Genomic DNA, 27334 nt, shown 5'->3' with positions numbered 1-27334 from the left:
AAAGTGTGCTTTGGCAAGAAGGAAGCATTGTTCTTACATATGAAAATTACCAAGAGTGTGGAAGAAAAAAGAGCAGGACAGTGAAACTGATGGTCAGAAAGCCCAGGGGGTTGGTAGGAGGTTGCCTGCTGGGATGTGGTCTTGGGTCCAACAATGTTAGGTTGTTCCTGATTCTTCCTCCTTCCTCCTTTGTGCTTCAGAGCAGGGGTGGGGGAACCTGTGGCCCTCCAGACCTTGTTGGATGCCAAGTCCTATCAGTCCCATTCAGCATGGGCCTAGGTCAGAAATTGTCAAGCTTCAGGGAATCTGATCCCCTTCCCTCATGGTTGGCAGCCAGAAATGGGAAAACAAGAAGTTCTGACCATGTCATTTTATTCAATATTCACAGAGATAGACAGATGATGCCACCTTTCAGATAATGGTGTTGCTCTGAGTAAAGTCCCACCCCCTCCGTCTCTCCTATCATACGTCATCCCTGCACCGGCTGAACTGTGCCGTGATGGCCTGGGATTCGGACTCGGATGCTGAACCTGAGGGATCCCAGCCTGCACAGGAGTCCCTGCCTCCAGCTGAGCCAGGGCTGGGGCATGAGCCTGAAGGGTCCTCACCTGTGCTGGATCCTCAGGTGCAGGCATCAGCTGAGTCTGCTCTGGCTCCTGAGGTGATGGAGGACCCATTGCCTGCAGGTGCTCCACTCTCAGTCCTGTCAGAGGAAGCTGAGTTTGCCTCTGGGTCCGGTAACCCTCCAACCTCTCCTGAGCTGCAGAGGCTCAGGGCAGAGAGGCGGAGGAAACTAAATTCCCGCAGGAGGAGTGCTCGCCTCCAGGCCAGGAGAGGCGGGTCACCAGAGGATCGGGGTTGCCCTATGCCTCGGGGCAGATAAAAGCCGGCCAGCCCCAGTCCCAAGTTGCGGGAGCAACATTGTTGGATGCTAGTTCCTGAACCATGTCCTGCTTACCTGCCTGAGCTCCTGATCTGCCCTGGCTCCCTGCTTGCATCCCTGTCCCTGATTTCACCCGACTCGCTGCCCTGCACCCAGCTTCAGCTGCTACGGACTGCCTTCACGTTGCACCTTTGACCATGGACCGGACTTAGACCTTGCCTCTTGAGTAACCCACGGGACCAGCTCATGTGCTTTCTGCCTCTGAGCTTTCTGTCTACTACTCTCAATGCTTGCTGGGACCTGGGAGGGGTGTGGTCTGGCATGCTTTCCAAAGACACTGAGTCTGTCAGCTGTCCCTCCCCTGGTGCTTCTTCTCCCTGCTGTTCCTCTCCCAAAATTCTCCAGGTTCTCCCCTCTGCAGCCTCCAAACTATGGCCTCTATACTGTCCTCCTGTTCTCGGGAGAGTTCATGAGGTGGGGTCCAGTCTCAGTCCAGTCCCTGACATCAATGAAGAGATCTATAGTTTAGCACAGTCTGTCTAGAGGAACACTCGTTCGCCATCTCTGCTCAGAAGCATTCTCACAGAGCCCTTGAATTTCCCCAAACCCATTTACGGAGAGGACGGAATAATTAATATGAAGGCAGACAACACTGTCAATAGTGCTGACACTCTTCTCTGTGTTTGGTTTTGTTTGTAACTGTACATACAGCCCGCAAAATTTCCTCTTCCAGGTGTGTGACACACCCCTGTTGAAATGTGGGATTGAGTACATGCTCAGTAAGCCACATCTGAAGTTCTCCATGCAGTCTGATCCAATGCAGTCTCACTCCTGTTTCATTCCGAATGAGTTCAATGGGACCTACTGCCATGAGTGTGCGCATACGATGGTAGCACTAGTCTAATTTTCTCTAGGTGGGGTTTGTTAAAGCAGCTTTAGTTTCTCACCCTGGAGCTTTAGGGCTTATTGAACTTTATCCAAGATCTTATTATTTGATAGAGTTGGGATCTCATATAGTGGGAAAATACACCCTAGATAATGAAAAAGATCATCTCCCTCCCTCTCATACACTAGCCCAACCAAGTAAATACATGAAAGAGAATCTCCATTACTAGTGAAAAATGGAAGCCCCCTTCCAAGTCTCTCTCAGAGCTCGCTATCACAGGAGTGAATTAAAATAACAACAGGTGCTATTCAGAAACTGTATTACCGCTAAAATGGGAAGAACTGGGGGCTTTGCCACATGGGAATCTGAATACAGATACATAAAGAACTAGAGTTCAGGAACAGACATAATGAATAGATTTTCTAATCTGTATCAGAATGTCTCTGGATCATTAGTGTTAGCTTCATGTCTATCTATGCAGTGCCCAGAGCCCTTCACAAGTCCTTGGATACTTCATTCAATAGGTGGAATCTCTTCTACATCCCTACAATTCATTTTTGCAACAGCCTCTGCACTATTTTCTCTTCCATGTACCTTATTTTTTATTAATTAGACGACAGAAAGGAGCTGGTCAACCAGGGGGAGCTGGGGACACCCTCCAGGTGTTGTTTGGCTCCATCTCCCATCAGTCCCAGCCAGCATGGCCAACAGTCAGAGATGAGGGGACCTGTAATCTGCAGGGCCACAGCTTCCCCATCACTGCGGTCCACAATGGGACGAGAAAATAAAGGTATGCATGACCTATATTAATAATTACCTGGTTTTCACGACGCAGTGTGGAAGTGTAGATTGGAACAGAAAACCAACGGTTGCACATGCCAACGCCCGAGCTGAAAAACAAACAACATGTGTTTGCTTCCTAATCCATTAGTAGTATGGCACCACTAATACGTGCAACTCTACTTGCCAGGTGATGCGTCGACAGGAAATTAATAGATGCGAAGGCAGAAGCTGAAGCTCAGAAAGTTCATAAAATTTTGTCTCCTTCTGGAAGAGCGACAGACAAATGATTAATTTAGATAGAAAAGAGAAAACGGTTCTTGAAGATACAGTGATACCTTTAGAAGCCTGAAATTAAAAACAGGTTGGTGGTCGTCCCGTCCACCCCTGCTTTAAGCTATTCTAGTCATCATTCTCCTAACTCATATCAGGGATGAGTTGATTGTTTTGGGAGGAATGTCCTTTAAGGGGGGGGGAGGGGAAAGCACAGTTACACCAATGGTGAAGATGGATTCGATTGAAATTAATTCTGTATGCTGGGAAGCATGGGAGGTAGCTCAGAAGGGGACAGAGATACATTTGCTGACTGCCAAAAAGAAAAAAAGAGTTTGGGGGGATTTCAAGATACCTTTTGACATATGTCAGTCCTAGAAAAATGAGCCATCTAGGGGTGGAGTTAATATGCAGTGGTGTATCAGAAAATGTCCTGTTATTACCAGCCCTGGTGAAGGGAGAATGCAACGAGAGAGAGAGAGAGAGAGAGAAAAAAAAACTTTTTGAAAACTCATCAGAAAAGTACTGAGATGACAGCTACATTTTAATCAGCCTGTGTGACCTGGGCTGGCTTAAAGAAAAGTTAATTACACAACGAAAGGAGAATTCGAAGACTGGCTATATGACAGTAGCTAAATGAACATTCAGCGGCCAGGTCAGGATCAATAGTAACAAGCGAGTGGTTTATTTTCTTAATTTTGAACATTTTATTTCTGCTTCTTCCTTTGTGCGCAGGGTGGCTATCAACCATTGCGAATAAACAGGACCAGATAATTCCCTTCCATCTCACTTTGCAGTCTATTTTGTACCTTCTCCTGTACTTTGTACTGTCTTTTCCCTGCTCTTTTTATTCAGCTCTCCATCCACCCACGCTGCCCACAACACAAGAAGGAGCCAATGACTAGTGCACAACCTTTGACAACTGCCTCATCTCCTGCCTTGTCAAATAGATGCCAGACTGTCCTCCCTTTTGACATCCCACTCGCTTGCGATTACTTGCAATTAGGGTTTGACATGTGTTGCTTGATTTACAATCAAACCAGTATAACCAAACTTTAGGACTAGTTCTCACCAACAGAAGGCGAGGGGACAACCCTGTAACTCTTCAGACTCCCACATGACTGAATGGTCATATCATACAACCCCCCACCCCCCTATGTACCATAACATTGGAATGCCAGTATAGTAGACTTTCTCTAGCTATGGGTCCTGGGGGTGGAGTATTTGCTTGAGTTTCCATGCCCATACAGCAGAAAGAGCTAGATTTAGAAATAGCTTCCTTATCACTAGGAAGAACATAAATAAACCAAGAACTGATCTTCTAAGACTGTGGTTCTCAAACTTTTTTCTTCTGGGCCATACCTTCAGAATGAGAATTTGCACACACCAACAAAGGGGGTGTCTACGGCCCCCATGATATACCCCAGATATACACTGAAGAGGCAGCTCAAATATAGCCAGCTGCTGGCGAGTCTATGAAACCATCAATATTTTCTTTAAAACGCTCAGGTATTGATTCTCTTGAGTAAAGATGGTAAATATTCACCGTTCCTATTGCATAATGAATTTAACTTGATATTACTTCTGGCTTCCAAAATGGCTTTGGCTGCAACCCAGCACACTGTTAAACGGATTACATCCCAAAGTCAGCTGGATTTAAGTTGCCTTGTGCATAAGTTCAGAGCTCTTTGCTGAAATGTTTCTTATTCTCTTCTCTAGTCCATCATTGGAAAGAACTTTAAGCATATTTGCTGTTGACTGAGCAACACAACAAATTTTTAAAATTAGTTCGCCCCCCTCCCTTTGGCAGTGCAGGCCCCATTTGAATGCTTGATTGGATACTCAGGTAGTGGTGATGAAAAAGAGGGCCTTTCACCACCTTGGGCTGGTTCCAACTTTTTCTGAAGACTTGAAAGGCTTGAAAGGCTGCCTATCCATTATATACCCAATAGGCCACTGTGGTCTGTGGGAGAATTTAACCTTAAAAGTTCCAGAAATATCCACAGTCACTCAGAGAAGGCCTTTTAGTGTGGCTGCCCTGTTGAGTTATGACAGGTGCTCTCTATCTGCACTTTCCAAAAACATGGGTGGCTCCTTTTATTGTTTTTCAATTAATTTGCTGTGCCCTTTTTAATTATGCTATGCACGATTGCGTTTTTATACTGTAAAACATATTGTGATTCTCGGATGAAGGGCGGTATATAATTTTAATAAACAAAAAATAATTGTTTTTAGCTGTTTTTATTACGTTGTGTCCATCACCTTGAGACACATATATAGATAGCGCTAAAGATGATGAAGATGATCATGATACAAACCTGCCCCCAGTTATCCCCTAATTATTTTCAGGTGAGATTATTCCTATATGAGGCTGGTTTTAAAGACAGGTGAAGTTTCTGGACTAGACCACATGAGATTTGTCTGGATCCACGGAGGTGAAGGTTAATTCTATGTCCAGGGCGGCTGTCTACCAGCTCTTCTGGTATGCCGGCTGAAACCATACCTGCCTGGGCACTGTCTCGCTAGAGTGGTACATGCTCTGGTTATCTCCCACTTGGACTACTGCAATGCACTGTATGTCACCTTTGAAGGTGACCCGGAAACTACAACTAATCCAGAATGCGGCTGCTAGACTGCAGGCTGGGAGCAGCCACCCAGAACCATATAATACCAGTCTTAAAAGATCTACATTGTCTCCCAGTATGTTTCTGAGCCCAATTCAAAGTGTTGGTGTTGACCTTCAAAACCCTAAACGGCTGTGACCCTGTATATCTGAAGGAGCGTCTCTACCTCCATTGCCCGAACATTGAGGTGTCCAGCTCTGAGGTCCTTCTAGCGGTTCCCTCACTGCAAGATGTGAATCTACAGGGAACCAGGCAGAAGGCCTTCTTGGTAGTGTCACCTGTCTAGTGGAATGCCCTCCCATCAAAAGTTAAGGAGACAAACAACTATTTGAGTTTTAGAAGACATCTGAAGGCAGTCCTGTTCAGGGAAGTTTTTAATGGTTGATGTTCTTTTACTGAATTTTTAATATTTTGTAGGGAGAGTGGCATATAAATATAAATATTAATTAATATCTATCTATCATCTATCATATTTGTAGTTAATACGATCATTTATGATGCTAACTCTGAACATGACTTTGCAAAACTATCGCAGCACTCTAAGTTGCGAAGCACATGTTCGAGGCTTCAAGTTTTATCATGGGACCGGGCTGCCTATCTTTGAGCCATGCTCCAACAAATGCTCAGCTGAAGGAAAAAATATATATGGGTGATTGAATCTAAGCTATCAGAGTATAGGACGAAAGTATTGTAAAGGCTGGATAGTGAGTCAAGCTCTTCCCCAGGAGAACCAGTAGCATGTTGAAGATTTATAAGGTGGTTCAATTCCTATCAGATCAAAACTGAAACCAGAAGCTAAATTGCTTCATTTTTATTATCGTCTTGATGCTCTATGGCTAGAAGCTGCAGAAATTCAGGAAGAGCCTCATAATACATCACCTGACAAAGAAACTTCCCTATAGAAATGCCCGAGCTTCCCAATATAATATTTTAGGCATTATTCTCCTCCCAATCAGTACTGCTTTTATTAAATACTCACAACTCCTGGCTAGGATCTCTCTTTTAAATCACATTTATTTTTCTCTGAATACAGAGGTAATCAGAATTCAGTCAAGTGGGCTGACTCTGTGAGTCCTGACATCAAAGGGCAGTACGGTTTGATTGATATCACTCAGATGGCAATATTGTTTGAAGAAATGTAGTCAGAAGGCTGGCAATTTAAAGGCTGTAAAAAGTTACAGGAGTGCAGTGTTCCATACTGATTTCCAGTGTACAAGGCTATGTCTTACAGGATTGGCAATCTTGCCTCTCCAACATATTTGTTGTTCGAAAGGACAGCAAGAAAGAAAATTCAGCAGCTGGTTTCCAAGGATGGCACATTAACACTATGGTAGTAAATGATTCCTTGTAATCCACGAGATTTGTGTGTGTGTCTTATTTGCATTTGTGCTTGTGTGAACTTAGTATATATAAGAAATGTTTGAATGTTGTGGGCAGAGGCAGACAATAGCTTTTATTTCCCAGACAGTTGCAAGTTATTCATGGCATGTTCTTTTTCCTCTCTCTCAGATCTTGATCCTAACAGGTTTTGCAGCATTTGGTAATAGCTCAAAACCTGCAAAGCCCATTTAACTAGAGGCATTAGTGGCAGTGGAACAAAAGAAATGATAATGTACACCGCAAATGCGTCTATATCTCTGGACTGCTCTGTTCATTGATGACTCCATACATAAATAAAACTTTTCTTCTCCCCCCCCCCCTTTCCCAGAACAGTTATCCTCTCTGTAGAAAAGGCTGCTATGGTTGCTCTGCCTAAATATGTTCTACTTTGACGCACTGTGTTCAGAGAAACAGGGGGGTTAATTTTTGCTGTATTACAGCTTTTTTTATTTATTGCACAAACCCTGATTGAGTAATCCGCCCCCACAGGCAGAAAAGAATTTTAACTTCATGAAAACTCCATGCTGGAAAGTGCATGAATTACAGAGAAATAAGCAGAGATTGGCAAAACACTAAAAATAATAGAACATACTCATTAAAGTTGGTAGGTCAGGGTATTACTCTATTGCAAGGTGAGGAACATCAGGTTAAGGTGTGTGTGTGTGTGTGTGTGTGTGTGTGTGTGTGTGTGTGCATCATGAATATAGGGGTAGCTTACATGAGTAAGGAATGTAAATCTAAACCTCTGGCTGCAAATGCTGACTTTAATAGTACAGATTCAGGAAGGAGCAGAACAGCAATTACTGAAGAAATTCACATTTCAAGGTGTTCTTGCTACTTAAATAATGGAGATAGCTAATAAAAGCATGGCACTAAGGTAGTTTAACAAAGAAAGAGACTTGGTTAATAAGCTTCCGTCTCCTTGCCCTCATATCTCTCCCTGTAATTATATATATTTGATAACAGCACGTTGTGTTCTATTTTAGCAGGAGGGCTGCGAGGCAGTTGAATGGATTCATAGTCCAAAAATCCCCAGACAGAAATATGTTCATTTTTTTAATTTAAAAAATACTTGTATGTATTTTGTTAAGGAAAAAGCCCACCACTTTTGATCCCTACCCCAAAGCATTGTATTTATTTTTTCTTGCGATACAGTGTTAAAAAAAAATCGCTCCTTCAGGGGATGAACTTGAAAAAGAGACAGTGATCTCACCTAACACTTTCCCTCTTCTCTGATGTGTCTCCTTTTATTCCAGTGGAAAGAGGTTGTATTATAAGGCTGCAATCCTAAATTTGCTTACTAGGGAGTGAGTTGTACTGAAATTAGTGGGGCTTACTTCTGAATAGACACATACGAGATTCCACTGCATCTCTCTTAGCTCTGCCTTTGCACATGGGTATTAAAAATAATACCTTGTTGTAAGACTTTGGCTGCAGCGATGCTTGCAGGTACATGTTTGTTCGTTTATTTAAAGCATTTCCCCTTCAGTGCAAAAACTCCCAGGGCGACTTACGTATCAGTTACTCAGGTTGACAATCTAAAAGATGTGGCACTGAAAGGGAAAGGGATGGGGAGGCAGGAGGAAGGAAGCAAACCCAGGGACCAGTTCTTAAAGTTACAGTTCCATACTGATGAGATAGCCTAGTGGACTTGCTGCTGCTAGGTGACAACTGAGGAAGAGCCAAATGTTGCTGGTTTCTCAGCACAGCCAGTGGAATTGCCCCCTTCCCCTTCTCTCCTGCTTTTGCAGTCTGATAGGACTGCCTGGTTCTCACATGCTTGATGATCGTTTGGTGCTGTGAAGAACTTTTTATTTTAAGGGTGTGTGTGTATTACTGTGAGAGTTTAGAACACAGGTGGGTAACTTTCAGCTGTCCATATGTTGGTGTACTCCAACTTCCATCAACTTCAGCCAGTATGGTGATGGACAATGGGAGTTATAGTCCAACATCGTCTACAGGGTTTCCCAAACTTGGGCCTCCAGCTGTTTTTGGACTACAACTCCCATCATTCCTAGCTATCAGGACCAGTGTTCAGTCCAAAAGCAGCTGGAGCGACCCAAGTTTGGGAAACTCTGGAAGGATGCAGCATCCACCCACCATGCCTGCTTTAGAAATAGGGTGGCAGTAAATGAAGGGAAATTAATTTATTAATGGAAATTATAGGAACTGTCTGCCATCCAGTGAAATGGGAAGGCTCTGGGTTTAAGTTAAAATTGATGAAATGGCGCTTCACATAATGTTGATCTGAATTATTGAACTCTCAAGGGGCACCTAAAACAAAATGTTGTGCATTGTCGCCTCCTAACAGAAGTGTGATCACTGCAGATGGTGACAGCAGCCACAAAATTAAAAGATGCCTGCTTCTTGGGAGAAAAGCAATGACAAACCTAGACAGCTTCTTAAAAAGCAGAGACATCACCTTGACAACAAAGGTCTGTATAGTTAAAGCTATGGTTTTCCCAGTAGTGATGTATGGAAGTGAGAGCTGGACCATAAAGAAGGCTGATCACAAAAGAATTGATGCCTGGTTCTTTGGATCCTGGCCCTGTTGAGAGGTGATTCTGAGGCTGAGGATGATACGCAACAGCAGATGCCTGGCTTGTCAACATTTTGAAGCTTCTGACTGACAGCAGTCAAAGGCAGAGCGCTTGGAGTACTCAACACACTATGTTTATTTTATTTCGTTTTCTGGCAAAATGGCTGAAGTCTCCATAACAGTGCCCAAAGCCTATTAGCATGAATCCGATTAGAGTTCCCATTCAGTGCCAATTAAATGCAGGTAAACTTGTTAACCTGAAGTATTATTATTGCTGTTTTGTTTTTGTTTTTGCTTTGTTTGTCTTCGACTGAATTGAACCGAAAGAAGTAAAGAGTTTGGAAACTCCTTTAGATGTTGGAGTGAATGTTTTGTTGCCCACAAACTAAGGAAGAGAGGCTAGCATGCAGCTTGTTTCTAATAGCTCCCTCGCGCACACTGTTTCTTTATTTAGAGTTTCTTTACCAGTATCAATTAAAACCCCGTTAAATCTGACACATCTTAACCTTGTGTTGGATCCAATTCATTGCTACAGCAGAACCCATATGGCACCAAGACAGTTTCAGGCATCAGTTCATTGCTTATGTAGAGTTACTGGCTGAAAGCCAAGCAGTAATCACTGCTTTTCTGTTAATAGACATGTTTGCTTTTGCAGTCGTTTCTATACACAGTGCTCTAGATTAATTAGAACAAAATCTGTCATCCAGTTAAGAAACAACTAAAACTAACCCCCCCTCCCCGACCTTGCGCTTCAAAACTAAAAGGGGAAAAATGAGTTGGCCATAATGAAGTTTCATCATGCGGTAGTCTGGTTCCCTTTTGTTTGGAAATGTACATGAATATGGTTCACTTCTAATAACTATAGGGAAAGACAAAGGCGGGCAAAGGAGTTCTGGGCATCATCACAAATGTACAGTATGCTAACGCAAATTAAAGGTCAACAGTGAACGTATGGTATGTGGGAAATTAGACCGCTTCTCAAGAACCCAACTTCTTTTCATTGCTTGTGTAATGTGCCTCCAGGAGACTATTGATGGAGCACAAGATGGGCCACACACAAGTCTATAGGGTGGTGAACAGGTTTTGCAGTCGCCACCAAGATCTTTCTCAAGGCTATTGTTTTTTTAAATTTTTTTTGTGTTTTTTTTTAACAAATGCAAATGTAAATGCAAATGCGAATGCAAGAACCATTATACACTTACCCAGGAGTAATGGTGTTTGTTTCATCCATTGACATAAACTTACACATTCAACATTCAAACATATCACTTAATGTAACCTCTCTACTGAGAATGTTAAGCTGTTGGTATAATGAGGTCTTGGTTTTTGGCCATTGACACAGTTAAGGAAAGGGCTCCACCTTTCTTGGTGGGTATCTCTATTTGTTATGCCTTTAATTCCCCTCCTGTTTCTGGTGAGACACTCAGACATTGCTGCATCCCAGATATTATTTCCCCACATGTTCAGGGGTATTTCTGTCTGATTCTTCCATTGTCGAACTATCGCTAATTGTGGTGCAGTTAGTAAGAAGCCTACCGGTTCTCTGGGTAGTAGGGCTAAGGCAGGATTTGGAGAAAGGGGTTGGCCTGTAATTGTGGATATAATGGAGAAGACGCCAAATACTTCCAAACGGTTTTTAACATGTGGGCATTCCCACAAAATATGAATAAATAGACCAAGATTTCTACAGCACTTCCAGGGCCATCAGAGGATGAGGCCTCCTGTAAGTGAGCAGAGATCTCAGTTGTGATCTTCAATTGGGTGGCCTAAATCCAATTCTCAAGGCTATTGTTTTATGTTCCCCTACAATTCACAAGATTCTTTGAACAGGGAGGGATTTAGTAAATAAATCAAATCAATTTAGTGAGAAGGGACAATATAACAACTGGAATCAACTTTTGACTCTAACAGGAACTGATTTGTTTTGACGTGGACTGTCTTGATTTCTAACCTTAGCTTCCACTTGATAGGTGAGTAGGTTGGCAGTAAAAAAGGCCAGAGAAAGAACTAAGGAACAATAAGGACAAGAAACAAAGGGCTGCGTTTCTTTTGCCTCAAAATAAAGGTAGCGTTCTCATGTGGCATATTTAGTGAAGAAAAGACAGCTTCTAACCAGTCCAATTGAGCTATCTAACACACAGCCTTCAAAATTTGGAACTGAAATGCCCAGTGGATGGATCAGAACTGAACATTGTAAAATGTACACTTTAGGGGGCACACAGAAGGAGGAAAGAGGGAGTAAGTCCAGTTGTGAATTTCAATAGGGACAAATGTAATGTTCTGCACTTAGGCAGTAAGAACCAGATGCACAAATCTAAGATGGGGGCACCTGGCTTGTCAGTAGTATATGTGGAAAGGATCTAGGGGTCTTATTAGACCACAAATTTAACATAAGTCAACAGTGTGATGAAACTGCAAAAAAGCTAATGCTATTCTAGGCTGCATCAGCAGAAGTCAAGTGTCTAGGCCAAAGTAAGTAATAATCCCTCTGTATTCTGCCTTGCTCAGACCACACCTGGAATACTGTGTCAAGTTCTGGGTGCCACAATTTAAGAAGGATATTGAGAAGTTCGAAAGTGTGCAGAGGATTGGAACCAAGATGATCAAGGGTCTGGAAACCAAGCCTTATGAGGAATGGTTGAGGGAGTTGGGTATGTTTAGTCTGAAAGAAGGGAGACTGAGATATGATAGCCATCTTCAAATATCTCAAGGGTTGTCACATGGAAGATGGAGCAAGCTTGCTTTCTCCTGCATCGGAGGGTAATAATTGAAACAATGGCTTCAAGTAACAAGAAATCTCAAGTAACTAACAAGAGATTCTGACTAAACGTCAGGAAGAACTTTCTGACAGTAAGAGCTGTTTGACAGTGGAACGGACTCCCTTGGAAGGTGGTGGACTCTCCTTCCTTGCAGGTTTTAAAGCAGAGGTTGGGTGGCCATCTGTCATGGATGCTTTAGTTGAGATTCTTGCATTGCAGGGGGTTGGGCTAGGATCCAGAGTTCCTGAGCTGTCTATAAAACCTGGACTGGAACTCCTCCAGAACCTGTTGAACTGCAACCCAGAAGAACATGGACTGGATTCTCTAACCTCTGTTTAGGGAAGTTTTTAATATTTAATGCTGTATTGTTTTTAACACTCAATTAGAAGCCGCCCAGAGTGGCTGGGGAAGCTCAGCCAGATGGGCGGGGTATAAAAAATAAATTATTATTATTATTATTATTATTATTATTATTATTATTATTATATAACATTGCAAACCAGACATTTCCCCTTTTTGCTTCTGTGAGAGCCGGTTCTCTTTTTCCATCTCAAAGTTGTTTCCAAAGGCACTGGAAACCCTGACTGCTGTACTTTTAGCTTTCATGCAAACTTAGTCAGAGCCAAGGTTCCCAATCAATTGCAAATGATGCTGGCAGAGAAACTGATGATGTATGCAGACTACAGCAGCCTGGGCCTCCCTCCCATTGTCGTCTGCCCAACTGTGCCGCTGCAGAAGGCCTTCGATTTCCGTGACTGTTTGCCATTAACCTAATTAGCCACAGGAAAGGAAGAAATCAAGGCAGCAGTTAATGCCCTTGCTTTTCATAATGTTGTGCTGTGTTTTTGTGTGACCTGTATAAAGCTATGAGCTCAGTAGTCAAAAGGAGGTCGAAGGAGGAGAGGGGAATATGGAGCAGGCTTCTTTTTTTAGAAAAGCTTCTGTGAAAAACGAAATGCAAAGCAGTTAAGAGAGAAACTGGCTATGATTGAAACAGAGAAGCACCATCTTATTTCAGCAATGGCAGTAGGACAGAGGTTCTTGTTCCTGGGTTGTGTGGTGTCTATAAGGTAAAGGTAAAGGGACCCCTGACCATTAGGTCCAGTTGTGACCGACTCTGGGGTTGCGGCGCTCATCTCGCTTTACTGGCCGAGGGAGCTGGTGTACAGCTTCCGGTTCATGCTCTGGCGAACCAGAGCAGTGCACAGAAATGCCATTTACCTTCCCGCCAGAGCAGTGCCGGAGCAGTGCACAGAAACGCCATTTACCTTCCCGCTGGAGCGGTACCTATTTGTCTACTTGCACTTTGATGTGCTTTCAAACTGCTAGGTTGGCAGGAGCAGGGACCGAGCAACGGGAGCTCACCCCGTCGCGGGGATTGGAACCGCTGACCTTCCAATTGGCAAGTCCTAGGCTCTGAGGTTTAACCCACAGTGCCACCCGCATCCCATGCGCCACCCGCGTCCCTTCTATAGAAGTTACTTAAACACAAAGCCCTGCCCTCTTTTTTTCAGTGCAGTAATACATTCAAGGAGACACACATATTTACTCTGGTACCCAGGGCTTTGCTAAACAAAACAAAACAAAACAAAACAAAACAAAACAAAACAAAACAAAACAAAACAAAACAAAACAAAACAAAACAAAACAAAACAAAACAAAACAAAACAAAACAAAACAAAACAAAACAAAACAAAACAAAACAAAAATGAGACTTGCAGCATTTGCAACATTTCTGCAAGCAAATCTTAAGCCAGTTTTTGCTAAAATTGGTCTACAATGCATATGTAAAAACCCGGCATTTGTTGCATTGCATACTTTATGTTTCTCTTCTGAGAAAAGAAAAATGCTTAAAGCTGTGCCATCCATCAACCATTGCACTTGTAAGTTTAGATGGCTGTATATTTATGGCTCACTCTGTCCTGCATTAACAACATTCATTCACTGCACAAGTACTAAGAAAGAGAGGATAAAAAAATGTGCTGGTGTGGAGGTCACTGGGCCAACCAGTGGTGACTGCTGCACCTTGGACTATATGTTGGACGTGGCAGAAAACAGCACAAGTAGACCAGAAACTTCTATAACACAGCACCCTCACTTGCAGCACAGGAATAACCCAAACAGAAAGGCAGCTTTTTTGTTGTGTTGAAGTCATCTTAAGAGCCAATTTGCCACTTCTCAACGTGTGTTGGGTGTCACTTTTGCACACTGGTGAAGTGGAGGCAGGCTGTCATCTGGGCGGGCTTATGTGCCACAGCTCAGGCGGTCCTGGGACCCCAGGAGCCAATGGGTATTCCATGCTGGTTCCTGGGGAGTGGGGCTTGTGTAGAAGACCTTCTCTTTCCACTCTCATATTCAGTCTCTGGGCTTCTCCATGGACCCTCCCTGGATTGCAGTAATCCTTGCTGTGGACAGTGTCAACTGCTCCTTAATGGGGCCAAGAAGGAATTTTACTCATGGTCTTTATTGGCCGGTTGACCAGGAGGCTTTTTGCCTTCCCCACATCAAGGTTCTGAGTATGTATTTATTTGTTGGCTACGTCAGTCTGTCACAACTTCTCCATTAGCAGGAGAGAGCATTGTGTGGGATTCACAGCTTACGAGGGCAACCCCATAAGGGGTCTTGGGAGTCACCCCAAAAATCTTCTGTGTCATGAACTGGGGAGAAGGAAGAGGAGGAAGAGGAGGAAGAGGATCCCAGCAAGGGGTACAGCCAGGACTGGGACACACCAGGGCAAGCAGGAAATGAGGAAGGAAGTATGCACAGGGTGACGGAGGATGGCATGGAGATGGAGGTACAGGAACTAGAGCAGCAGGACCCATCACCAGAGCCTGAGGGGTCCCTGTCACCTTTAACACAGCAGGCTCTGAGGCATAAGGAGAAGCAGGAGGGGTGCTCTAGGAGGCTGAGGCAGGCAAGGGCCCACAGCCCAGCTCCATAACTGGCCAGGTGGGGCTTGCTAGCTCTGGGAAGGTGTGTGTGACTCCTCATCTGGAGTAGGCTTAGAACAGGTGAGGGTCACATGCCTCATCAAGCCCAGATGGTGCAATCAGCATGCAAAGTATAAAAGGGCAGCAGAGCTGAGGTGCTGTGTCTGCTCAACATGTTTTGATGGACCTTGGCTTGGATGCTCCTAGGCCTCAGTGGGACTATACTTTGGGTTTGACTCTGCACTGTTGGACTTCAGACTTGGTTCCTTGAAGTGACCCTGGACCTTTGGACATTGGACATTTGGACTTGACATACTGACTTGCTGCCAGGTAGGCCAGGGGTTCTGTCCCAGCTGGGTGGGGAGGAGGCCGGTGATCACGCTCCCCAGTTGTATGTGGACCCACATGTTTGGCATGTTCCATGATGGTACCTACCTGTTTGTCAACTTCTCTGGTTCAACCCAGCGAGTAGGCTGGGTGGTGATATTGGCCAGTAGGCAAGCTACCCAAGGGTTGCACTTTGCGGCACCAAATTAGGCAATGATGTTGCCAATAAAGTTATGACCCAGTAGTTTCTGGTTCATTATTGCTTTGAGACCTTACTTCACATGAATGTGCCTGGTACACAAATATTTTACATGAGGTTTTCTGCCATAGACTGCCTTCTACATTTCAGAAGGAGGTATATCAGTAGAGTACAAACTGTCAAAATGATCAAGCCTCATTTGTCTTTTAAGGAAGAGTGACTGGTCAGTACTTTGCTGGCATGTTTCTGCTTGATTTTTATCAAGTTTGACTATTGTGGCGAGTCGCTTGTCTCTGAAGCTAATATAATTAAATCCTATTAACACATCAGGAATAAAATCCTGTAATAGGCACACATGGCTTTGAAAAGCAGCTCATTCCTGAGCAGATTTAATATCCTTAAATTAAGCAAGTGTGAATAGGAGGATGAATCTTATTAAAACCTTAAATCTGATTATATTTGAAAATTATTGGTTTCTTAATGCAATAATTTATCCAATACAGACTAGAGCAAATAATATATCTTAGCCTCACAGAACTCCAGTCTGTAACAAACGACAAATGAAATTAAGTGTTTTCAGAAGGGCAGAAAGAAAGGTCTTTTAAAAGCCTTTGTGCATAATGAAATAGCTAAATAATTTTAAACAAACACTTTGGGAACTAAATGTACATGCGGATGACAACATAGTTTGGGTGGGTGTAGTTCCTTCTCTACAGAACAGGGAGTCTGAGAGAGCGAGGCTTTTTTCCTTTCTTTTTTTGTAATGCCATCCTGACCATTTCCTTGTAAACTTGAAAAGAAAAACTTGCAGCTTATGTTGGTAGAAGCGGATTCCTTTTCCAGAAGGCGAATGCAAATGCAAACCATCTGCCACACATTCTGCTGGTAAAGCTGTGGTACCAAACAATGAAGCAGCAGTCCTGGAATATTAAAACATAAATCTGAACATATGAAATATTAGCACTGAACTGATTTTAATCTTTTTAAAAAAACCAAATATAAGGTCGTCCCCCCCGCCGCCCTTGAAATCTATCGCGTTCCGTATTTCTAAGTCTGCTTTCCCACCTTCTCACCCTGGGTTTCTTTACCAGCAAAGGTAAGCAAGTGAAAGCCACAAGATGAAGATGCTTTGGCCACCTGTGTCCTGTTACCACTTGTGGGGAAAAAGATCCTTACAGGTGCAGGAAACAGCAATGCCATCTTTCTATGCAGGTTTCGTGAGATTACCTGCTGCTTTATCTGTCTCTTCCTTCTCCTAATACCAGTCTGAATATACACAACTGCATTACTGTAATGGGATTATCTGGCTCAGTACACTGACAGGTAGTGGTCCTCCAGGGTTTCAGGCGGTCGTTTTCCTTAGTCATACCTCTGGAGTTGCAAGAGGATGATCTTGAGAACGTCTGCATGCAGAGCATGTGTTCTGCTATGGAGCTATGGTCCGAAGCTCGTGTCATTAGCAACAACTAGTTTTGCTCTAGGGTTTGATTTAAATTTAAATTTGGGGGCGAAGTCTTTTTCATGCCTCTGTGTACATCTACGAAAGGGGAAAGGATGCATCAGGTTTTGGGACTAGTCAAGTCCCACCTTGAGATCCTGGTTTCAGTCGAGACTGAAAACACTGCCACCTTTCTAATCAGGGTTCCTTGCATTGACAGGATTAGATTCTGCAGCACATCTATGCTTCAGCGAGATCAAACAGATGGAGAAATGTACCCTAAAACAACAACAACAACCCCCAAAGTTTTAGCATTAAGCTTGTCAAGTGGAATGTTTGCATTCAAAAAGCAAAAAATAATGCCCATAAATTTCTGTGGAAATGGGGGAAAGTTAGTCTCCTAAACATAGTTTATGACTTATTAAAAAGCATTCTAAACTACAGGTTGGAGGCAGAATGCAAGACTTGCTCAGTGTCATTTTTTCCCCCAAGGATGCTTTTATTATCACATTTCAGATTTGAAGACAAGACATCTGCTTCCATTCTTTCAGCATCAATATACACCTGGGATCCCTGGAATTTAAGCAAGCTTTATGGCTCTCTCTTCCTCCTCCTATCCTCTATTGCAATGAGTTCAGGTTCATGGTACAAACAGACATAGCTCTTTCAGGGCTTCAGAAGGAGGTTCACTTCATATACTGGAGAGGGGGAAGAAATATATTTCCTACCACAATGAAGGAAATCAAACACCCCGCAGGATACGGAAGCGTTAGACCATTTCCAAATCCCTCCATCCCTATGATGAACAAGGACTTTGAATGTTTTCAGGCTGGGTTCCTCTGTCGTTTTCCATGGGTGAATCTACACACAGTCTTGCCCTTTGGGAAGGGAGGACGAGGGTGCCTTTGATTAATTCCCACAGTGATGAGCTGCAAAGAGAGTGCATATTTGGGCAGAAACTTTTAATCAACAGCTGTGTGAAACAGCTAGTTGTACTTTGCAGAGGAGGTGTATAGAAAAACAAATGTAACAAGCATGGAGAGAAAGAAAGTTGTTCAGAATAAAATTTGTGGACCCAGGTGCACGGGAGCCAACGGGGATGTGCCATAAACACAATAAAGACCCAGGACAGCACTATTGGGATTCAATCAGGACACAACTTCTATTGATGACAGATGTTGGCAGATTTTGGCGCAGGCATTGGGTGCGTATCCTGAAACCAGCCTAACTGCTGGTTGCTGGTAGGTAGAGGCTGACCAAGCTCACCACCATGGTCAGTGGTAGGGGGCATTAAGGCCTATCAGCCCCAGAGCTGGGTGTCTGGATATGAAGCACCCCCCCAGGCTCCCTGAAGGGAATACCCCATGACAGCAGGGTGGGGGAGCCACTTCCATGCTTCCTGGACTAAGGATCCAACCCAATGCCTTATCTGCCAGTAAGCTGTGATGATTGCTATGAGGCAGGTAAAACCGTGCAGACAGGCCCAACTACAGTCATACCTCGGGTTGAAGTAGCTTCGGGATGAATCTCAAAATGTTTATTCGGCTTTACGCCCATCGTGAAACACAACACAACAAAACAAATCAAATAAAACAGCGGACTCGTACAAGCCACAAGTAGTATAACACAGTTCACAACTCACAAGGACAAATATTAGCCATTCATAAGAAAAGTTGATGGGATGAATATTTTTGGGTTGCGCTCTGTGGCGACCCAGAAGTAACGGGGCGCGTTACTTCCGGCTTTCGCCGCTCGTGCATGCCCAGATGCTCAAAATGACGTCACGCGCATGCGTGGAAGTGGCGAATTACGACCCGCGCACACGCAGACGCGGGTTGCATCTGCTTCAGGATGCGAATGGGGCTCCGGAATGGATCCCATTCACATTCCAGAGGTACCACTGTAGTCTGCATGGATAATTCCTCCCTGGCCCTGAATACAGCAACTGATGTACTCCCAGCCTGTGAACTTAACCGACAGTAACAAGGGAGGGAAAGGGGAGGGGATGCAATGCCAACTGAGGTCTGAGCCCCGGAACAACTGGCTTTTATAGCTGGGGGAGCGGACCAGAGAGAGGAAGCTCTCCCTCCAGTTCACTCCTCAGCTGCGTCCCTTCATTTACCCATGAAATAGCTCAGTTAGAGCATGGTGCTGATAATTCCAAGGTTGCAGGTTCGATCCCCGTATGAGACAGCTGCATATTCCTGCATTGCAGGAGGTTGGACTAGAGGATCCTCACCTCTACAATTCTGCGATTGGCTGCTGAGCCTCGTGAGCAGTTGGCGCAGTAAGAGGAGCCGGAAGTGCGCCTCTCCTGCTACTTCAAAGCTGAGGAGAGGGAGCCCTGCCCCAACATGGCCTCTTTTCAGACGTTCTTCTGGGTTTGATGTTAGTTCTTGTGTCCTGACCCAGACTACACTTTAATAACTAACCCTTTCCAAGCTGGAGGATGCTTCCCACGCCCACAGGCTAAGCTATACTGAGCGGCCAATTGCAATATTCCCCTCACTTTTCACCAAATCATTTGATACAGGATGCTGCCAGGCATTTGCCAGACTTCCTCCCCCATCCCCCAATTCAGTAATGCTTATGCCTTGGAATCCAGTCCTTAGTGTGTTGCTATCATTTGATTGATTAGTTGATGTTCGTACGGCAATTTGAACATGCAAAGTACCCACCGAGTGCTAACTATTATTATTGATTGTGTATCGGGAGTTTCATTGTATTGTATAATGTGGGTCGAGCAGGAGGTGAAAAACAACATAATGATATCCAATTTTCGTCAAGTTTATTTATGTTAATAGGCTGTTTTATGGCCATCATTGACATTTCAGTGTTTGGCTTGCATCAGGTACGATGTATCCTTTGTTGCTGTTTATCCTCAAACTTAACATTAAGAGGCAGCAGTAGCCTTTATCAGCGTTATTCCATTAACTCATGGGTGGCCTGTGGTAGTCCTGATCCAGCCCCCTAAAGTGGGCCAATCAGCTCTCCAGCGGCCCTATCTCATTTTTATTTAGGGACGGTTGTTTATGCCCTTATTACATTGACACCCTACCTTTCCACCATGGAGCCCAAAGCTGCATGCGTGGTGCTCCCCATTTTATCCCCACAATGATCCTGCAAGGTAGGAAAGCCTGAGAGTGAGTGTGTGTGTGTGTGTGACTGGTGCAAGATCATTCTGTGAGCTACATGGCTGAAAAGGAATTTGAACCTGGGTCTCTCATGCCCTAGTTCAACACTGTAATTACTGTTACAGATAGGTAGCCGTGTTGGTCTGCCATAGTCAAAACAAAACAAATTCCTTCCAGTAGCACCTTAAAGACCAACTAAGTCAGTTCTTGGTATGAGCTTTCGTGTGCATGCACACTTCTTCAGATACACTGAAACAGAAGTTTCCAGACCCTTCTATATAGTGAGAAGGTGGGGAGGGGTATTACACCCTTCTGAGTAATACCCCTCCCCACCTTCTCACTATATAGAAGGGTCTGGAAACTTCTGTTTCAGTGTATCTGAAGAAGTGTGCATGCACACGAAAGCTCATACCAAGAACTGACTTAGTTGGTCTTTAAGGTGCTACTGGAAGGAATTTGTTTTGTTTTGACTGTAATTACTATACAATACAGTCCTGGTTTCCTCAGTTATGTAACGAAATTGAGCAATGAACCTGTGTTTATTTTGTATTACTATTTTTTCTGTCTTCCAGGAAAACATAGGAATACAGTGGTATTACGAACTTAATTCGTTCTGGAGGTCCGTTCTGAACCTGAAACTGTTCTTAACCTGAGGTACCACTTTAGCTAATGGGGCCTCCCGCTGCCACCGCGCCACCACCACACGATTTCTGTTCTCATCCTGAAGCAAAGTTCTTAACCCGGGGTACAATTTCTGGGTTAGCGGAGTCTGTAACCTGAAGCGTCCGTAACCTGAAGTGTCTGTAACCCGAGGTACCACTGTATAGGAATTTAGGAACGTAGGAAGCTGTCTTACATTGAGTTGGACCACCGATTCATATACAGTGGTACCTCAGGTTACAGAACTTTGCTTCAGGATAAGAACAGAAATGTGCTCCGGCAGCGCAGCAGCAGCAGGTGGCCCCATTAGCTAAAGTGGTGCTTCAGGTTAAGAACAGTTTCAGGTTAAGAATGGACCTCCAGAATGAATTACGTTCTTAACCTGAGGTACCACTGTAGCTTACTATTATCTATGCTCCCTGACAGTGGTTCTCCAGGGTTTCAGACCAGGTTGTCTCCCAGCCCTACCTGAAGTTGCTAGGGATTGAACCTGGGACCTTCTCCATTCAAAACAGATGTTCTGCCACAGAATTATGGCCCTCCCCTTATGAGGGAGTCAGATTGTCTCATGGATTAGCATCTGAAGAATATAATAGCCCCCCACAAACTCACAAGTTGTGGGCCATCCCTGCAGTAGGTCAAGAACTTGCAGAAGCAGCAGCCAACCCCCCATTTTAATCACCACACTGTTTGAAAAATCTGAAGATCAGCACAAAGACGAGACAAAGGCTTAAGAACAAGGAGCGACTCTCTTAACTGTTTATCCATTAAGCAAGGAATTTAAATCTCCGGAGGCGATGCAGAAAAGCAATCTGTTTTCTGAGTTTGGACCACATCTAATTGCACGACATCTCAAGCGTGAAATTCCACTTGACCCAACTAATGTTTTCGCAGCATCAGATATGTATGCCGTGGCAGAAATAATGTTCACAGTTCATCGTAGATGTAGAACACCCATGGGCCGTGTCATGTGAAATCCAGTCTGCTCCGTTACAACTGGAGCTGTGAAGGCAAGGTGGCAACCTGTAACACCTGCCTGGCATTCTGTTCAGAATTTCTAGCCAGCAGGTGTGGAACCTGTGCATCACTGCAGGAGATTATATAGGGCAGGTTTATCTGCATGTTACGTGTTCTGGAGCTTTGCAAAGGCATTGTTCCTGGGTACAATGTGCAGTTCATGTGCACAATGACGGCTTCACAATACTGGACCATCAACACCCACACACTCTTTCCTTCATTAACAGCTTGATAACTTGTTTTGTCATGTTCCTCCAGTGTTGCTAATGCCACAGAATGCGATAACTCTGGCAGATTTATCCATTACTGATCGTAGAGGAAGCACAAAAATGGAAACGGATAAGGCAGAATGTTCTGAATTGCCCTCTCTTTTGTGTGGTTGGAGGTATCTAGGGCTGGGATTTTTAGGGAGTTTTATGTGTCTAGGGGAATCTGAATTCTCTAGAGTGAGAACTGAGCAGTTTGTGTTTGAGGCCATGGCGTTTGAATTATCTTGTGCAGATGGTGTTTGTGGGAAAGAATTGGATTTATCTAGAATGAAGAATGCTTGTTCTCCGAAGCCGTGTGTGTCTCTGGTGTCTTGTTTTGAATTCTTATTTAAATAATTCAGAGGCTTGGCGCATAGACAGAGCTTGAGGTGAAGGAACTCGATGGTTTGTGCTTTTGTAGGCCTAGCCAGGCCTCAGTTGCAAGCTTCCATGCTCTGGAAGAATTCTGGGTTGCAGCAGATTTCTCTGCCAAGGGTTCATCCACATGTTTGATTGTCTGAAGGTCAAATCAGACATGGATCTAGGCAGCTGCATTTGTGACTGATCTGACCAAGCGTAAACCGAGAGTGGAGTACATGTGAATTGATAATCAAAATGTGTGTACAAGTGAGAGAGCTGAGCTGCCCAGTCTTATTCCATGTGTCCTTCGCCTAAGACTCTTTTCTCCGGATTTATTTATTTGTTCTGTACTGCCCTTCCTCTGGAGGAGCCCACAGAGGTGTACAAAGATAGCAAAGTGAAAACATATAAAAAGAGAAGCAAAGCTGCACTGTGGGGTGAAATGGGGAAGACATTTGGAGATAGATTGTTGCAGATGTGGGGAATCTATGCTGTCCCTGTTGTTTGATTCTCAACAGCCAGTGCCAGGAATGATGGCAGTTGAAATCCAATGATATTTGGAAGGTTGCATGTTCCCCATCTCTGAACTATACACTTGTAGCTTTTGATGTTAAAATCAGACCCCCAGCCTCCAATACCTGGGGCAGATATATTCTTAAATACAGTAAATATGGTGGTTGCATCTCGTTTTACCCTGAAATGCTCAGCCTTTTAGTTACCCCTACCTATAAGGATGTAGAGAGATAATATAATCGAGTTGTTAAAGCAGCAATCTAGTGGTGGTCATGACCTTTGAGTCCCTGGTTCATTTTTATTGCTAGGTGACCTGTGAGTTCATTAGGTCTCCTGCCTATTTAATATGACGGTTCAGCATAACCAATGTATGCATGGCAGTCACACCCATCACTCCAGAAGCCCTTATCCTCACTGAGCCTACATTTCTTACATTTTTGATTCTGAACGTAATTATTTTTGTACCATTTCCCATGTGGAAGCATAGATCTATTGCCAAATAGATACTTCCAATTTACTTCTTCTATGTAATTTATTTTTAGAAGTATGTAACCTTTGAACTGATTACGGTAATTTGTTACCTTTGGAACCGACAGTTTCTAGCTTGTTGGGTCAAGAAGGTTGGTGAAATTTGGCTCGGCCTATAGGCAGCTGAATTGTGTTAATTAATCTGCACAACTTCCTTTTTCTTATGACAGCTTTCTAGTCCACATGAGGTCCTATGGCAGGCACAGGCAAACTCAACCCTCCAGATGTTTTGAGACTACAGTTCCCATCCTCCCTGACCACTGGTCCTGTTAGCTAGGGATGATGGGAGTTGTAGTCCCAAGACATCTGGAGGGCCGTGTTTGCCCATGCCTGTCTTATGGTGTGTATCATGTGAATCAGGAAGTGGTTTTCCCAGAGTTCCTGTCTTCAGCTACTACAATGAAAAGCCTCTATAAGCATCTCTTGTGTTTCATAATGGACCTATTTTGGGGCTTGTAAGCTGTCTGGTAATGGGTTAATACTAGCAGGTTTTTAAAAACAACAAGAATTCTGCTATTCTTTTTCGTTTGCATGTTTTTCTATCTGCAGCATAAGTATTTTTTTAAAAAACAACAACAACATACAGTACTATTAGAAAGAGATGCACTGTCACTAAATCAGTAGTGGCAGTTACTTGGAGCCAAGGCAACAATTTGCAAATGGTTTTATTGAAAATCAATATACCTTTGTAAAGAATGACTTGTTTTTTAGGTCCTTTTATGTACATTGTTAGTTGTAGAATGCTTCTTAAAGTTCTGTTTCTAGGCCTGGCTCCTATAGAAGAAAATCATCTCCTCTAGTTCAGAATTCAGAGGAAGAAAGGGGAAAAAATCTAAATGAACAGAAATAAACTTTCTTGGGCAACCAGATAACTGGCGTGCCTTAAAGCATCATCTGCTGTCCATATAAGATGGCTACCTAAGATCGGATGGTTCTGCTGCTGACTAGACAGGACTGTCAATGGCCAATATAAATAAAACATGATACCGAACCACAGGAGACCCACTAGAGGTCATACTTAATAATCTGAAACTTCGCCAATGAAAAAAAGAAAGAAAGAAAGGAGGCAGAATATGGTAGGAATCCTACTTTGGTCATAATTAGATCACTGGGTTGTCCCATGTCTTGTCTGACTTGTAAGCATTGCTGGGAGAAATTTCTGGCTCATCAGCAGGTTTTGTCAAATTTGGTCTGCCGTCATGCCCCATGGCTTGCTCCCTGCATCACCAAAGAGGGGCAGACCTGCACCCGTGTGTAGAATGGGGCAGGTGTTAGTTTGTTTGGCCAGCTCCGGCCCATCTGGAGCTGACACTACGGCTCATCTTGCTTTGAGCCCAGCAGAGCAGAATTCCAGTCCGCAGAAACAAAAAGGATAAGCAGGTATTGTGCTACATGCTAACTTTTATTTACACTCTATGCTGAGAGAATACAAACATCCATCCTGCCTCTGTGAGAGCAGAGAAGCAACTCCTCTCGACACAAAGAAACCGAGAGAACACTGAAAAACAGGAAACCAGTGTACGTCACATCCAGTCTCCCATTCCCGTGGGAACCCAACAGTAACTCTGACTGTGGAATGTAAACAATTGTCTTGTGACAAGCATTTTGCTACTCAGTGAGGGAAATAGAAACCAACAGCAGGTGGCTTACAGATACTGATAACCTCTCACTACCACTTAATTCCTTTCTTCTCCAGTTCTGCAGTCTATACGGCTTGGCAAGGTATCTCAAGTTCTGCACGCAGCACTCTCTTCATAGCCATAGGCTGGCCAGTTTCTCCTGATCCTTTCAAGAATGTATGTAGCGCTGTTTGGCCAGGCTTCCTTGGCACACACATTTTGGACACTTGTCTCCTCTGTTCCTGCTCAAGGCAGACCAAGTCTGCATAATCTGCACAAATCTCCTGGTTGTGATCTCCCACAATGCATTCTGTGAACTTGGATGTTGGTCACATTACCCACCTCTTGCTACAGAGCAAAATCTTTTTCACCCAAGCTTTCTTTTCATATTCTCTGCCAAACACACAGGAGTTTTGACTCTTAGGAGGCCTTTCCTCTTCTCTGTACTGTTGAGAACTACATGGGTGTGTATGTGTGTGTGTGTGTGTGGGGGGGCTTTGCCATTACTGACACATAAAGGTAGATATAATCTGTCTTGGCGAAGCAGATGGGTGTTTAGAAACAGAAAATTTCACATGGCTGCTTTTGACTGGAAGGAGCACATTGCACTTGTGGGGTAGATGATCATTTCTAACAGTGGCTGTTAATGCTGTAAATAAGTCATAAAATAGATCATTGTAACAAAAGGGAAAAAACCCCTATGTAAAATCACATATACAAAGTTTTTTGCTCTACAGCGCCATCTGGTGTTTACAATGGAGTTACAATGATATAACTGACTAAGTGTAGCTGAGTCCTCTGGAGCATAGAACTAATCTGTTGGTAAGTTGCTTTCTCCATACACATTTGAACCCTCCAAGGTGGGTGAAGCCATCATTACTCTTCTGTTTATCAGCAGAGGCAGCCTCTATGATGAGGCACGGCAAGGTGACTCCTTCAGCTTGTGGGTACTTCCAGGGTAGAGTGGACGAAATCTAGCTATTTTCACATGTTTTTACCCCTAATTGAACGCCATTCCATTTCTGCATTAATCTGTGATTTAATTTTTTTAAAAAAGAAGCCTTTCAAAATATGTATCTAAATGCGCATTTTTATATGTCTTTTAAACGACAAAAAATGTCATTGTAATATTTGGAGGTGTGTGAAATGTGGAGGGGCAGCTAAATTCTGATCTGTACAGGAGCCCACAAGGTCCAGATTAGGTCACTTGCAAATAGAAATTCGGGAAGATCAACTTCTCAAATTAAGGGTAGCAGAGTAAGAGGCGTTCACAGCCTATGAGCTGTGCAGGAGTGGAATCCAGTGCCTTGCACCTGAATCCTGCTTAGTTTCAATGGGATCCATGCAGGAAAACAGTATGGATTGTGCCCCATGTTAATTATTGTGTGGAGTGCCATTTTGAATTCCTACTACTGACACCCAAAGGTCTCAAGCTGGTCCTGCTTGTCAGAAGCTGTGGTTCATGTAGCGGAGGTGGTGTGTATTTCATTTTAAAAGGAAATCAATAAAACAACCTAACAAATGCCCACCTTCCTCTGTTTCAAATATTCTTTCCTGGCAGCAGTTATAGCTCCTGCTCCTGTCATCTTTTTGTTTTACAGTTTTGTGAGTGTAAAGGTTATATACACCACCGAGGACTGTTTTTCCTGCAACAAGAATTGCTGGTGTGTCAAATTAAGACAAGGGTGGGTATTTTTTGTTGTTGCTGTTGAAATGTTTGCTATAACCAAAAAGCTGACCTATTACTTTCCATTGCCAAAGGTGCCCTCACTTTCTCAGCCGTTTGCTTATTTATATATAAATAGCTTCATGACGTACCAAGGTGTTGTAGATAAAGGAGGAAGAATCTTGGGTTTAGAATATAAATCATAAAACACATCCCTATAGCCTGTGTATACTCTGTTAGTCATCTGAGATCACCTCCTGGCCTATCCTTTTTTTTATTTATTTATCGAAAGAGGATTTCTTCCAGTTTTGTGAACTAAATCCTCGTAACAGAGTGGCAAAAAGTAATGCAAAGGGGGGGGGGAGCAGCAAATTTAGAGCAGGCAGTTGAAAATCATATTTCTGAACATAACTCAAACTATCTGTAAAACAAGAATGAGACATTCATGAAGCACTCATTAAATTTGGCTGTGGAATGCAGTTGGTATCCCTTTGCACACAAAAAACCTATTACACAGACATCACGGAAGAAAGGTTAGGAGGCACCCTATAGATGGGCATGGTTAGTAAAA

The 27334-nt window shown here is 43.6% G+C and overlaps 2 long non-coding RNA genes across 3 annotated transcripts in view; one reads left to right on the top strand and one right to left on the bottom strand.

Annotated features, from left to right (window-relative positions):
- LOC309344023 overlaps positions 1-9325 on the top strand; it is a 40241-nt gene extending 30916 nt beyond the window's left edge. The window contains exons 2-4 of one of the 2 annotated variants that reach the window (XR_014157547.1): positions 2383-2559; positions 2740-2913; positions 9138-9325. This is a non-coding gene — a long non-coding RNA (uncharacterized lncRNA). Of the gene's footprint in view, positions 1-2382; positions 2560-2739; positions 4900-9137 lie in introns of those variants that run through there. The other variant, XR_014157548.1, reaches the window with a different exon arrangement.
- LOC309344064 overlaps positions 1-20938 on the bottom strand; it is a 207222-nt gene extending 186284 nt beyond the window's left edge. The window contains exon 1 of the long non-coding RNA XR_014157594.1: positions 20785-20938. This is a non-coding gene — a long non-coding RNA (uncharacterized lncRNA). The remainder of the gene's footprint in view (positions 1-20784) is intronic.
- Positions 20939-27334: the final 6396 nt, after the last annotated feature.

The sequence above is a fragment of the Podarcis erhardii genome (assembly GCF_964252035.2).
Source record: "Podarcis erhardii genome assembly, chromosome: 6".
NCBI lineage: Eukaryota > Metazoa > Chordata > Lepidosauria > Squamata > Lacertidae > Podarcis > Podarcis erhardii.
Note: the sequence above shows the minus strand (reverse complement) of the source record. Positions and strands in the feature narration are given on the sequence as shown.